General features: G+C 34.2%; 1 long non-coding RNA gene across 1 annotated transcript; it reads right to left on the reverse strand.

The window, feature by feature from the left end:
- Positions 1-2,398: 2,398 nt before the first annotated feature.
- On the reverse strand, positions 2,399-4,907 carry LOC139526030 (uncharacterized). The gene is made up of 2 exons (XR_011665096.1): positions 4,847-4,907; positions 2,399-2,661 (listed from the first exon to the last, which is right to left on the reverse strand). It is a non-coding gene; the product is annotated as an uncharacterized lncRNA (long non-coding RNA).
- Positions 4,908-11,018: the final 6,111 nt, after the last annotated feature.

An 11,018-nucleotide genomic window follows, 5' to 3' on the forward strand; every position in this document is an offset into this window, starting at 1 on the left:
ATACTTCAATTGTATTTTACTTTATTGATCCTTATCAATACAAATCCAAACTCACAATATCTCCAATGCAAGAGACAAGATGTAATAAAACAAAGAAGGCAAGCAAATATCCAGGTCACCTTAAGTTCACTCTTAGCATTTTGTTGGTTATGTTCAAGTCGCAATATTTTTTAAAAAGTGATGTAAGGATTGGTAATTCAATTATAGAATATGTATGCACTGATGAATATTTCATTTTTAATATGTATATATAATACCCCAGTCCTACTAGGCCACGATCGCACTACGATCTGTGAAAAAAATGAAAATTTTGATGATCGTAGTACGATCGTGTAGATCGCAGTAAGGTCGTATCACGGTCGTGGTGAGGTCTTCAAGATCGTGATGAGCGTGGCCATCTTTGAACATGTTCAAAACAATCGTGGTGCGGTCGTGGCCAAATCAGGTCGTAGTAGAAGCGTAGTGAGAGCGCACTACAGTCGTAGTAAGATCGCAAAGGTCGCTGTACCATCGTAGTGAGAGCGTAGCGAAAGCGTGATTCTATTCGGAGAAACTGCGCTACGATCTCATTGCGACGTTATTACGACCTCACTACGATCATCACGTTCTCACCGCGACCAAACTACGCTTCCACTACGACTATACAACGCTGTTCACGACCATAGTACGATTCTAGCACGCCCTTGCCGTCCTCATCACGCTCTTCTTACGACCTGACTACGTTCATTCTACGACCATTATTCTCATTGTCATTTTCCCATAAAATATATTAATTCTCTCCAGGTTTTGTTTGTCTGTATGTAATTGGGACTTCTTGTCCATTTTATTTAACGGCTGAACCATGCTTCTTGTTTTCATATAGACTAGACCGTTGGTTTTCCCGTTTAAATGGTTTTACACTAGTAATTTTTGGGGCCTTTTAAATCTTGCTGTTCGGTGTAAGCCAATGCTCCGTGTTGAAGGCCGTATCTAGGCCTATAATTGTTACTTTTAAAAATTGTTACTTGGATTGAGATTTGTCTCATTGGCACTCATACCACATCTTCCTATATCTATTGACACATCTGTTTCATATCTGCTATCGTTCACTAAAATATCGTCATTTCAGCTTTATGGACCAGCAATAGGTTGTAATCTAGGTCGGATTGGTCGTTCCGACATCTCTACTTGATCAAGATTCGTTACTATCAGAGCTCCATCTGCATCTACATCAACCCTAACACCACGCCCACGTGTTCTAGTAGATTTTGGTGGCTTGATTGTATTTTTTTCGAGAAATCTACGTATTTATTAGAAATAGAACTGAAGGAATGATACTGTATTGATATGGAACACGATGTTGACGTTATTGCTGAGAGCGTAGTAAGATCGCGGTTTGAACGTAATGTAATCGTGGTAAGAACGTCCTATAATCGCAGTAGAAGCGTGGTAAGATCGTGTTGCAATCGGATAACTCGTGGTATGGTCGTAGTGAGAACGTGAAGAGCGTAGCAAGATCTTGATAAGCGTAGTAAGGTCGCAGAATAAGCGCGATGAGAACGTGTTATAATCGTAACGGGATCGTTGTAGAAGCGTAATGAGGACGTAGTAGCATCGTGAAAGCAACTAAAATTTACATTTTCATGCCGCTCATACCGCGACCTCACCACGATCTGAATTTAATTTAGATCGTGGTGAGCGTGGTGCGATCGTGGTCTAGTGGGACTGGGGCTTAAGTCATTTTGTGGTTATCAGTCATGAGACAATCCAATCCCATTGTGGAAATTGTCTTACTTGCAAGATGCCAATGCTTCTTTTAAAATTGTGAAGAAAAAAAGTAGTTTACCCTGCCACATATTCGTGTGCCTGTTTTAAGCCAGGGTTTCAGTGGTTGTCTTAAGTCTCATCCTAATAAAAAGCATATCTAAAAAAAATTGTGTTAAAAGCAGCTCTTTGATTGGTATAGACTCTGGTTAATTAAGTAGATCATGACATTGTTAAGACAACTATTTATTGTTGAGGACTGTATGTTAGCACCTTAATGCCTTTCATATGTTTTTGTTGTTGTGTAGCTGTCTGATTGATTTATACCTCATTTCGCATTATATTAATAAATTGAAATAGAAAGGTTCTGTTAAATATATTTGATATGCCATATTAAATGCCTTACAGTTATTTACAACTGTTTCCTTTTTATTTCAAAACAAATTTTGACATACAACAAACATATCTATACTAAATTTAGTCCTGGTATCTATGATGAGTTTTTTTTTATACCATTAGAAAATTTCAAAGTTTGGCTTCACAATAATATAAAAGTTCTTGTTATTTCCAATATTTATATAAAATTCAGTTTAAAACATGCATTATTCATTTTTAGACTATAATTGTCATTTTGACACAATAATTTGAATTTGAATTGTCATGATTGTATTATATTCTGAAAGTACTTGTGTTTGAAAAAATATACACAATATTTAATTCCATGTGTTTGAGATTTCTTGAATACATCACTCCCATATCATGTCTTTGTTTAAGAGTTCTCTCCTGCATGTATCTGCTGTAATTGCTATTTGTACCCACGGCTTCCTTCATACATTGTTACTTATCCTTCTAAGATGTTGCTTGAATGATAAAATACTGTAATACATTATCAGCCATCAGACTCTTGGAATACAGTTGCTGTAATTAAAAAAAAAATAACCATAAAATATTGGCTTACCAATCAAGCAAAAATGATAACATAAATTTGATAAGTAATGATTTACCAAACTTACATATATATATAAATAAATATCGTGTGAACAACTGGAGTGGAGAAATAATAGTTGTTGTTTTTGCTACATGTATTTATCACGGTTGTTGTTTTCGCTTTTATGTAAATCAGGCCCTTAATTTTCTCTTTGGAATTGTTTTACATCTGTCATTCCAGGACATAGCTTGCTTGATGCTGTATTGGTTTTGCTCATTGTTGAAAGCTGTACATACATGTAAAGTGATCTTTAGTTGCTAACATTCAGTCATTTTGACCTGATGAATAGTTGTCTCATTGGCAATGATACTACATATTTTCCTTTTTTTTTTTTAAATAATGAAAACTAACTCTATTCATGCATGTGTACTACACATTACCTGTGTATATAATATGTATGGCATTTGGACCTAAATTGCGACCAATTTAACCAGATACTCCGCAGGGTGCAGCTTTATACGATTGCAGAGGTCGAACCCTGAAGGTTCAGGCAAGTATGGACACAACATTCAAGCTGAATACAGCTCTGAATTTGGATTGTGATTAAATAGTTGACACATCATAGGTTTCTGACACAGAATAAATGTGGTCTAATAAACTTAATTTTTTTTTTTTTTTTGCTTTTGAGCAATTTACTATGCTGTTGAATATTAATCCTCTCAAAGAAAAAATATTTGAAGAAATTTTCTTTTTAAATTCTGAAATCTAAAATGAGAAAAAAAAATTGACCCCCACCCCAAATTTTTTTCCAGATCCCTCTTTCTCTTATTCCAAAAATGATCTCAATTCAAAATTCTAATGGAGTTTGCAACAATAACTACTCATTTAAATACATCCTAAAATATTAAAATATAAAATGTCATACAGTCATCATGGTCATGGTTAGAATTAATAGTAACTTCTAAAAAAATAGATGGGGAATGTGTCCAAAAGGACACAGATGATGCCCCCGCTAGCATATAACGTTTTAAAGGGACATAACTCAAGAACTGTAAAAGTGAAGCTGCCAAAAATTGAACTTAAACTGAGTTTAGAGGTAATAAGCATTATATACACAGTTCATTAAATTTAGTTGAGACAAACTTAAGTTAAGAGAACAGAAACTAAAAAATTCTTCAACTTTTCCACTTGTAAAGGGGCATAACCCTAGAATGGTAATCAGAGTGCTTGTAATCACTGAATGGTGAAGATTGCTTTAATTTATCAGTTGGTAGTTAAGTGAATATTGCATTGTATATTGTACATTTTATATAGCCGACAACGTGATACCAATATAAGAACGCAAACATTTTGCAGTCGTATAAAAACGGGGACCAAATTAAAAAAAACTTAATACAGGGTTTGATTCAGCATCTTAAAGAACCCCAAGAATTCAAAAATAAAACCCCATTGAAATTGGTCTAGAAATAAGCAGCTTATACAAAGTATTAGAGAAGTATTGTTTTTGGCCCCTAATTCATAAACAGTTTGTGCCATAACCATTGATAACCCCCAAAATCAATCCAAACCTTCTTTTTTTTTGGTATGGAACCTTCAAGTCCTTGTGGTACAATTTCAGAAAGATCCATACACTTATACACAAGTAATTGTCTGGAACCATTATGGACGTCCGCGGTGGGCACGTGGAAAAAGCAAAATCCACGTGGCCTGTTGTGTAGGAAAATACTCATTTGACCCCTTTTGGGCTCCTTGTTCCTAAACTGTTGGGACCATAACCCCAAAATCAATCCCAATCTTCCTTTTGTAGGTTCAAACCTTGTATTTAAATTTCATAGAGATAGAGATCCATTTACTTAAACTAAAGTTATTGTACGGAAACTATGTCCAGTGGCAAATATTTTATGTATTCAAAACAAGAACAACTTGTCAGTTCATAATATACGTAACATTGTAGAGGCCAGTCTGACTAGGTAGGTTTGTAATATAAATGCTGATTATTTGAACTTCTGAGTGTGTGTGTGTGTGTGGAGCAGGAGGGGATCAGGGTAAGGATGCCTTGTAGCATACTTGACATTGGAAAAAGAGAAAAATAAGCAAGTGTACATGTACAATTGTACTTGAGAACAGAGTGCATCAAATTATTTATATTTACTGCAATTCTGCAGATGAACATACTTTGATATCAGTTCTTTTTGCAGGACATTCACACCTACATGTACAGTACATGTTCACCAGTTTAAATAAATAAATGGTTTTAATACTGTACTTTCCATTCTTTTGATAACAAGCTAAAATTGTATAAAATCTAAATTATTTAATCAAGAAGTCCATGAAGTCCAGACAAAAACTAGATGTAGTATGAACATATTGAACTGATGCTCACTAATTTATACCTTTACAGAACTATATGTACTTTTACTTTTGAGTGAATGCAAAGAACATGTAAGCAAACAACAGAAAGAAGATCAACAGCTTAGCTAATAAATATATGTACAGTATGAACTTTCTGCTTTTAATTTATCTATTCTGCTGTATACAGTTAAAAAATTATTCTAGGCATTAATTACTGTCAGATGTTTATTAGATCTTGTTTTGCTGTTTTAAGTTAATAATTTATGTTAAAATACACCATTTTGATATAGGAAAGACTAAACTCGTGAACATTAGAGCTGTTAGAAGTTTCTACAATTTTGATATTATTTGTCTCACTGGTAGTACACTACACTGTAAAAATCTTTTTGAGAAAGAGCAGGTGCGATTTTTTTAATTTGAATTTAATGCACTACGAAAGAACTGTGTTCTCGGGCCTGTTGTCATTTGTGTTACAATCCGTACTTTAGGCATTTAACAAAAGAACAACCTTTCAATGTACATGTATCTTGCCAATGACAATGTGTGAATAAATTTACTGTAAAAAAACACGTCTTGTACGTGTGTGGTTTTGTTAGATGCATTTCTTTTTTGTATACTGTATAGATCTGGTGAGTTAAGTCCTTTTCACATCAATATACATGTACCAGGTTATGTGGGTTTGGCACCACAAACTGCTACCTACATGTATATAGTCTAGCCCCCATCACATCCTTCAATTAGTATGTGCCTGTCCCATGTCAGAAGCCTGTAATTCAGTTTGAATTGTTTTACAAATTTTTCGTTTTCATTTAGGGTCTTTTTATATACCAAACTACTGTAAATTCAGAAATTATTGTGAGGTTTTTATTAGCATGATTATTGCTAAAAATGTTTAGTTGTAAACGCAATAATTTAAACTCGCATTTTGAAATATTTTTTATGAATTTAACAGGATTTTTTCTCAAAATCCTAAAAATTAAACTTGCATTTAACATGTTTAAGTCTTAAATGATAAAATCAGAGGCGGATTTAGGTGGGGGCCAAGGCCCCCCTTTTCTGGGAAAAATTTGGTTGATTATATAGGGAATCACTGAATCATGACTGGAGCGGGCCCCCTTTTAGGCAGTCAGTGGGCCCTCACTTATGAAAATTTCTGGATCTGCCACTGAAAATGGCAATGGTGGCAATAATAAATGCACACAACAGAGTTCGCGAAAAGTGTCAGTCCTCAGGATTTTACCACCAAAATTTTGCGTGGGACTGACACAATTTTAGTATTTTTCAATAGAATTAATAGTGAGGACCAGTGGATTTTCTTCAAGGACCACTAGGGGGGAAAAGATTTCGCAAACTCTGACACAATATTTCAGAATTTACAGTATATATGGTATAATGTATGAGCTTTGCTCATGGTTAAAGGATGTATGGTGACCTATAGTTTTTAACTTTGATGTCATTTGATCTCTGATGGAGAGTTGTCTTTTCTCATTAGTGTAAACAATTTTTTTTTTAAATAATTAGGTAATTTAAACATTACAATATAAGACACTTTTATTAGTATTAGGATTGGAAAACAAGTGAATTTTCACTTTTACAAATTCCTCTCTTTTCTTATTGGCAATCATACTACATTTTCTTATTTTTATATTTACAATATTACCTTTCATCTTCTTGAGCAGTCCACTTCCTCAGTACAACAAGGGGTTCTAAAAGCATGATTTTGAGTTGGCTAAAAAACCTATAAGATATATTATGATACAATTAACAGGTTTCTTTGCAATTATCTGGCAAATCACTAAAAAAATTAAGCATATAAGAGTAGTTAAATAAATGTATTCTCCAATAAATACATACATTTCCCCAGTTGACAAGGCAAAACTAAGGAGGGAGCCGCAATATTGAATTGATTGGATCAAACAAGGTTCGATTTACTACAATGTTGTCATTAATAGAACAACACCATCTCCAATTCACTGTTTTACAGTGCTTTTATCCAAATTTGAATCAAAGAGGCAACTTATTAACCTCCAATTTGTAAGTTTTCATTTGTATGAAGTCATATTTAGCCATAACGTCTTTGCGCGAAAATCATTCATGAAGTTTCACAGATTTTTTTTGTATGTCAAATTTATACATTTTTTTAAACACCATCGTATTATATCTTTTTGTAATGAATTAGAATCGGAATACCAGTACTGTAGTTGAAGAGTTGTCACCGTCAATTGTGGATTTGATGGTTGCAAATGCAGTTTTACTGGTGACAGTCACATTTTTTTTTAAATCTGGGTAGATAAGTTTTCATTTTTTAAAGTAGGGCAAGTTGGCAGACCTTTATAACATATATATAAAATTTTTAAAATCCCACCTGCGCTTTCTCAATGAAATTTGTACAGTGTGCTGTACTACTTTTGGGACAAATTATATCAAAATTATAGAAAACTTCATCGGCTCTAACTCAAAATATGGACAATTTTATATATATATAGGGCGTCTTGAAATCTTTTGACAGCTTCCGAGGTGCTAATTTTTAACCTTTTTCAGCTGGACCAAACTCTACTTTCTTAAAAAAAATTAGGGACCCAAATCTTTTTACACTGTAATTTCACCCCCTTTCTTGCAATTTGAGGCATTAAACATGGAGAAATAAATTTGGAAGGGGTATACAAATTAATGGCAAGTCACCCACTGTCAACACTAGGGACCATATTCGTGAATAACGAAAATCAAGGGACGACAATTGCGGTCTCAGACCTTATGCATCTTTATTGACAACATATACTGTACCATGCTGTATACAGTAAAAAAAAGAATATGAACTCGTGATACACACATAAACGTAAACAAAAGAAATGAGCAGTGCCTTTTCCTATCATAAAAAAGTGCCCTGCCCTCCACTGGCACCCTGCCCCTTTTGATTTCTAGCTGGAGCACTGTATATTGATGTTGTATTCATTTAGATTTTTCCCAAGTAAGGTGAGTTGCCACTGTCATGACTGTTGGCAGGAGTATAATTAGGGATTGAAGTATGAGCATAAAAGCATAAAAGATTTATTCAAAGTCAGTTATACATATAACAATACAACATAATTAAGCTCTGTAGAGCTTTTATCCGACACATTAGCTGTCGGATAAAAGCTGAAGTTCAAATTATGGCATAGTAGCCCACATCTTATATTTTTTACACAATTTATATAGTTCTATAAAAGAAAAGCAGAAGTTTTAGAAGCCCACTCCAAATTTTAGGGGCAAATGGTCCCCTGCTAATTTCAAACCTGGATATTTAACTGGATTTGATCCAAAGTTGCATATAAAGTGGGGTGAGTTGGTAAGGTAGTTCCCACTTGGATTTTCAAGGGTTTAGGGGGGGCTATGATGAAAATGTTATCCTGCATTGTCGTTACTCTTTTTTTGGGGGGCGGGGGGTCCTGGCTTTTAGATTTTTACTCAAAACTAGTCCTCGATATTTCAATTTCATCCAACCCCCAACCACCCCCTTTTCTCCCATACAATTCAAATGGTAGATGAATGAGACTGAGCTTCCTAAAAAACAAAAATTATGGCCGTATCTGGATTGAAAACAATAATCTTGTCTACTTTTTTGCTTTAAGAAACGAAAATTTCGAACAGAATTATTTAGCATTAAATAAACATAATGAATAAAAAACCGGGCATATTTTTTTGGGGCGGGGTTTTGCATGTGTGACTGGAATGTCAACTTGTTTCGCCGAACTGATATATTTAATACCTTTTTTCAAGACCATACTGTAAGCAGCTGCTCAGTGGTTGTGGGCTTTATGTCTCTATTTGTCGATCGTCATTCATAAACTCGTTGTCATTTTAGACTTATTCGTAGCCTTTGGTTAATTTGGAACCCCTCGCTTCCCTTAATTTTGTTGGTTGAAACATTTGGATAAAAATTGCTTGTTTGTCTTTCTTAAATCGTGTCGATCGTATTGTAAATTTCATCGAATAGCCCGGCGTATATCTGGTTTACAACAAGAAGTCTGTGAGGTTATTCCAACTTAACATACAACAAACGAGAGTTTTCCATGTCTATTTTTTACTGACAATTCCCACATGTAATTATATATGAGTACCTAGCTTTGGTTCCATACTACATGTATCATTTTATGAAACACAATTAATAGGGAGAATACAGCATAAAATATTAAAATGTCCAACCCTTACACTTTACACCAACTTTAAAATATACATGCCCAAATAGGGAACCATTAAAAATATATGCATTTTACACTTATTTTATGTTTTTTAGCCCCAAAAAGTCCCATTTTTCTTCAAATAAATCTTTAAAAAACTTTGCTCCAACCCTTTCTAAAATTCTGGATCCGCCCCTGCCTGTGACCGTGTCCAACAGTTGTCAGTGAATTAGGAATTTTACTATAAATCTGACAGAAGTTCAGTTAAGAATCTGTGACAATTTGGATTGTCCTTGTAATATTATTAGGAAATGTCCTATAAATATAAAAAAAAGGAGATGTGGTATGATTGCCAATGAGACAACTATCCACAAGATACCAAAATGACACAGAAATTAACAACTATAGGTCACCATACGGCTTTCAACAATGAGCAAAGCCCATACCGCATAGACAGCTAGAAGTTTCAAATTCCTACTGCCTCATTCGCCTCCTTCATTTAAAATTACATCATAGGCGGATCCAAAAGGGGGGGGGGGTAAATGTTGGACTTGATCTGTTTGTCCAAGGTTAAACAATATATTTTGTTTAATAATTCTCAACTCATGAACTATGCAAACATTTTTAACACTATCTTCTCATTATATTCAACAAAAAGCTCACCAGTTCTTATCTTCACATGTTTGTCAAAATGACCAATCAAATCAAAATTTTACTTACAAAATTTGCCGTGAAATATTCTAAAACATAAGTTGCCAAATGTTGAAGTTCCTAACTGTTTATAATTCACAGTACCTGAATTCACTCATGTATCCCCCCCCCCCCCCCCCCCCCCTCTTTTGAGAAAAAAAAATGATTGATTAAATAAGGAATCACTGAAGCATTACCGGAGCGCCCCCCTTTTTTCTTAGGCAGCCAATGGGCCCCCACTTATGAAAATTTTCAGATCAGCCACTGCTTATGAAAATTGCTGGATCCGTCACTGGCACAATTTTAGTTTTAGTTTTATGTCATCGTAAGTCCAACGGGTTACTGTTGTTTTATCCTTCATTCTTTTGACTTTTCTCAATTTATTGCATTTATGGCTGTAATTAACTACTACTTTAATTGGTATCCAGTACCGTACGGAACGAAGTATGTAGACTAAGTGTTTGTCGTGATTTAAACACGATAGTAGTGTTTCTTTCCCCTAAACATCATGAGCCGCATTGAACAGGATAGATAACCTCAGACCTCAAACAGTTACACTCTGAAACATTTTGAATTTGAAGTACTTTCTATATGCTCATGTGTATTTTCTTGTTAGCATAGTTTTGTACTTGGACAGATAATCAGAATGATCAACAATCATGTATTGGCAATGTTAATTGGTCACGTTTGTTTGACTGAACAACCAAACCAGGTGATTTTTAATTTTGATAGCCTCACATGTCATGCATGTACAATGTTATATATATACATTCAGTCATTTTTATAACACAAGGGTTACAAATAAGAAAACCCTAAATAAGATATGCAAATCTATAATCAAGTGCCATAACATACTGTATGAAGCACCTGTTTGTTCTGAGACTACTATAACACATATATATCATGTATATAAATATGTGTAACTGTTATAGTATTCTCAGATTTGGTTTAAGAATTATAAGGATTAAAGACATTTTTCAAACTCACAAACATTACCAACGGACTTCATTCAGTTAGTGAGTTAAATTACCCTGGTTTATACATCACTAACCTCTAGAAAAAAATGTTAAATCCTAAAATCATTGAGATATTTAATTCTGATAAAGCTATATTACTATATTAGTCCTTCAAATTAATCTAGGTATCTG

Source organism: Mytilus edulis, chromosome 6 (assembly GCF_963676685.1).
Source record: "Mytilus edulis chromosome 6, xbMytEdul2.2, whole genome shotgun sequence".
NCBI lineage: Eukaryota > Metazoa > Mollusca > Bivalvia > Mytilida > Mytilidae > Mytilus > Mytilus edulis.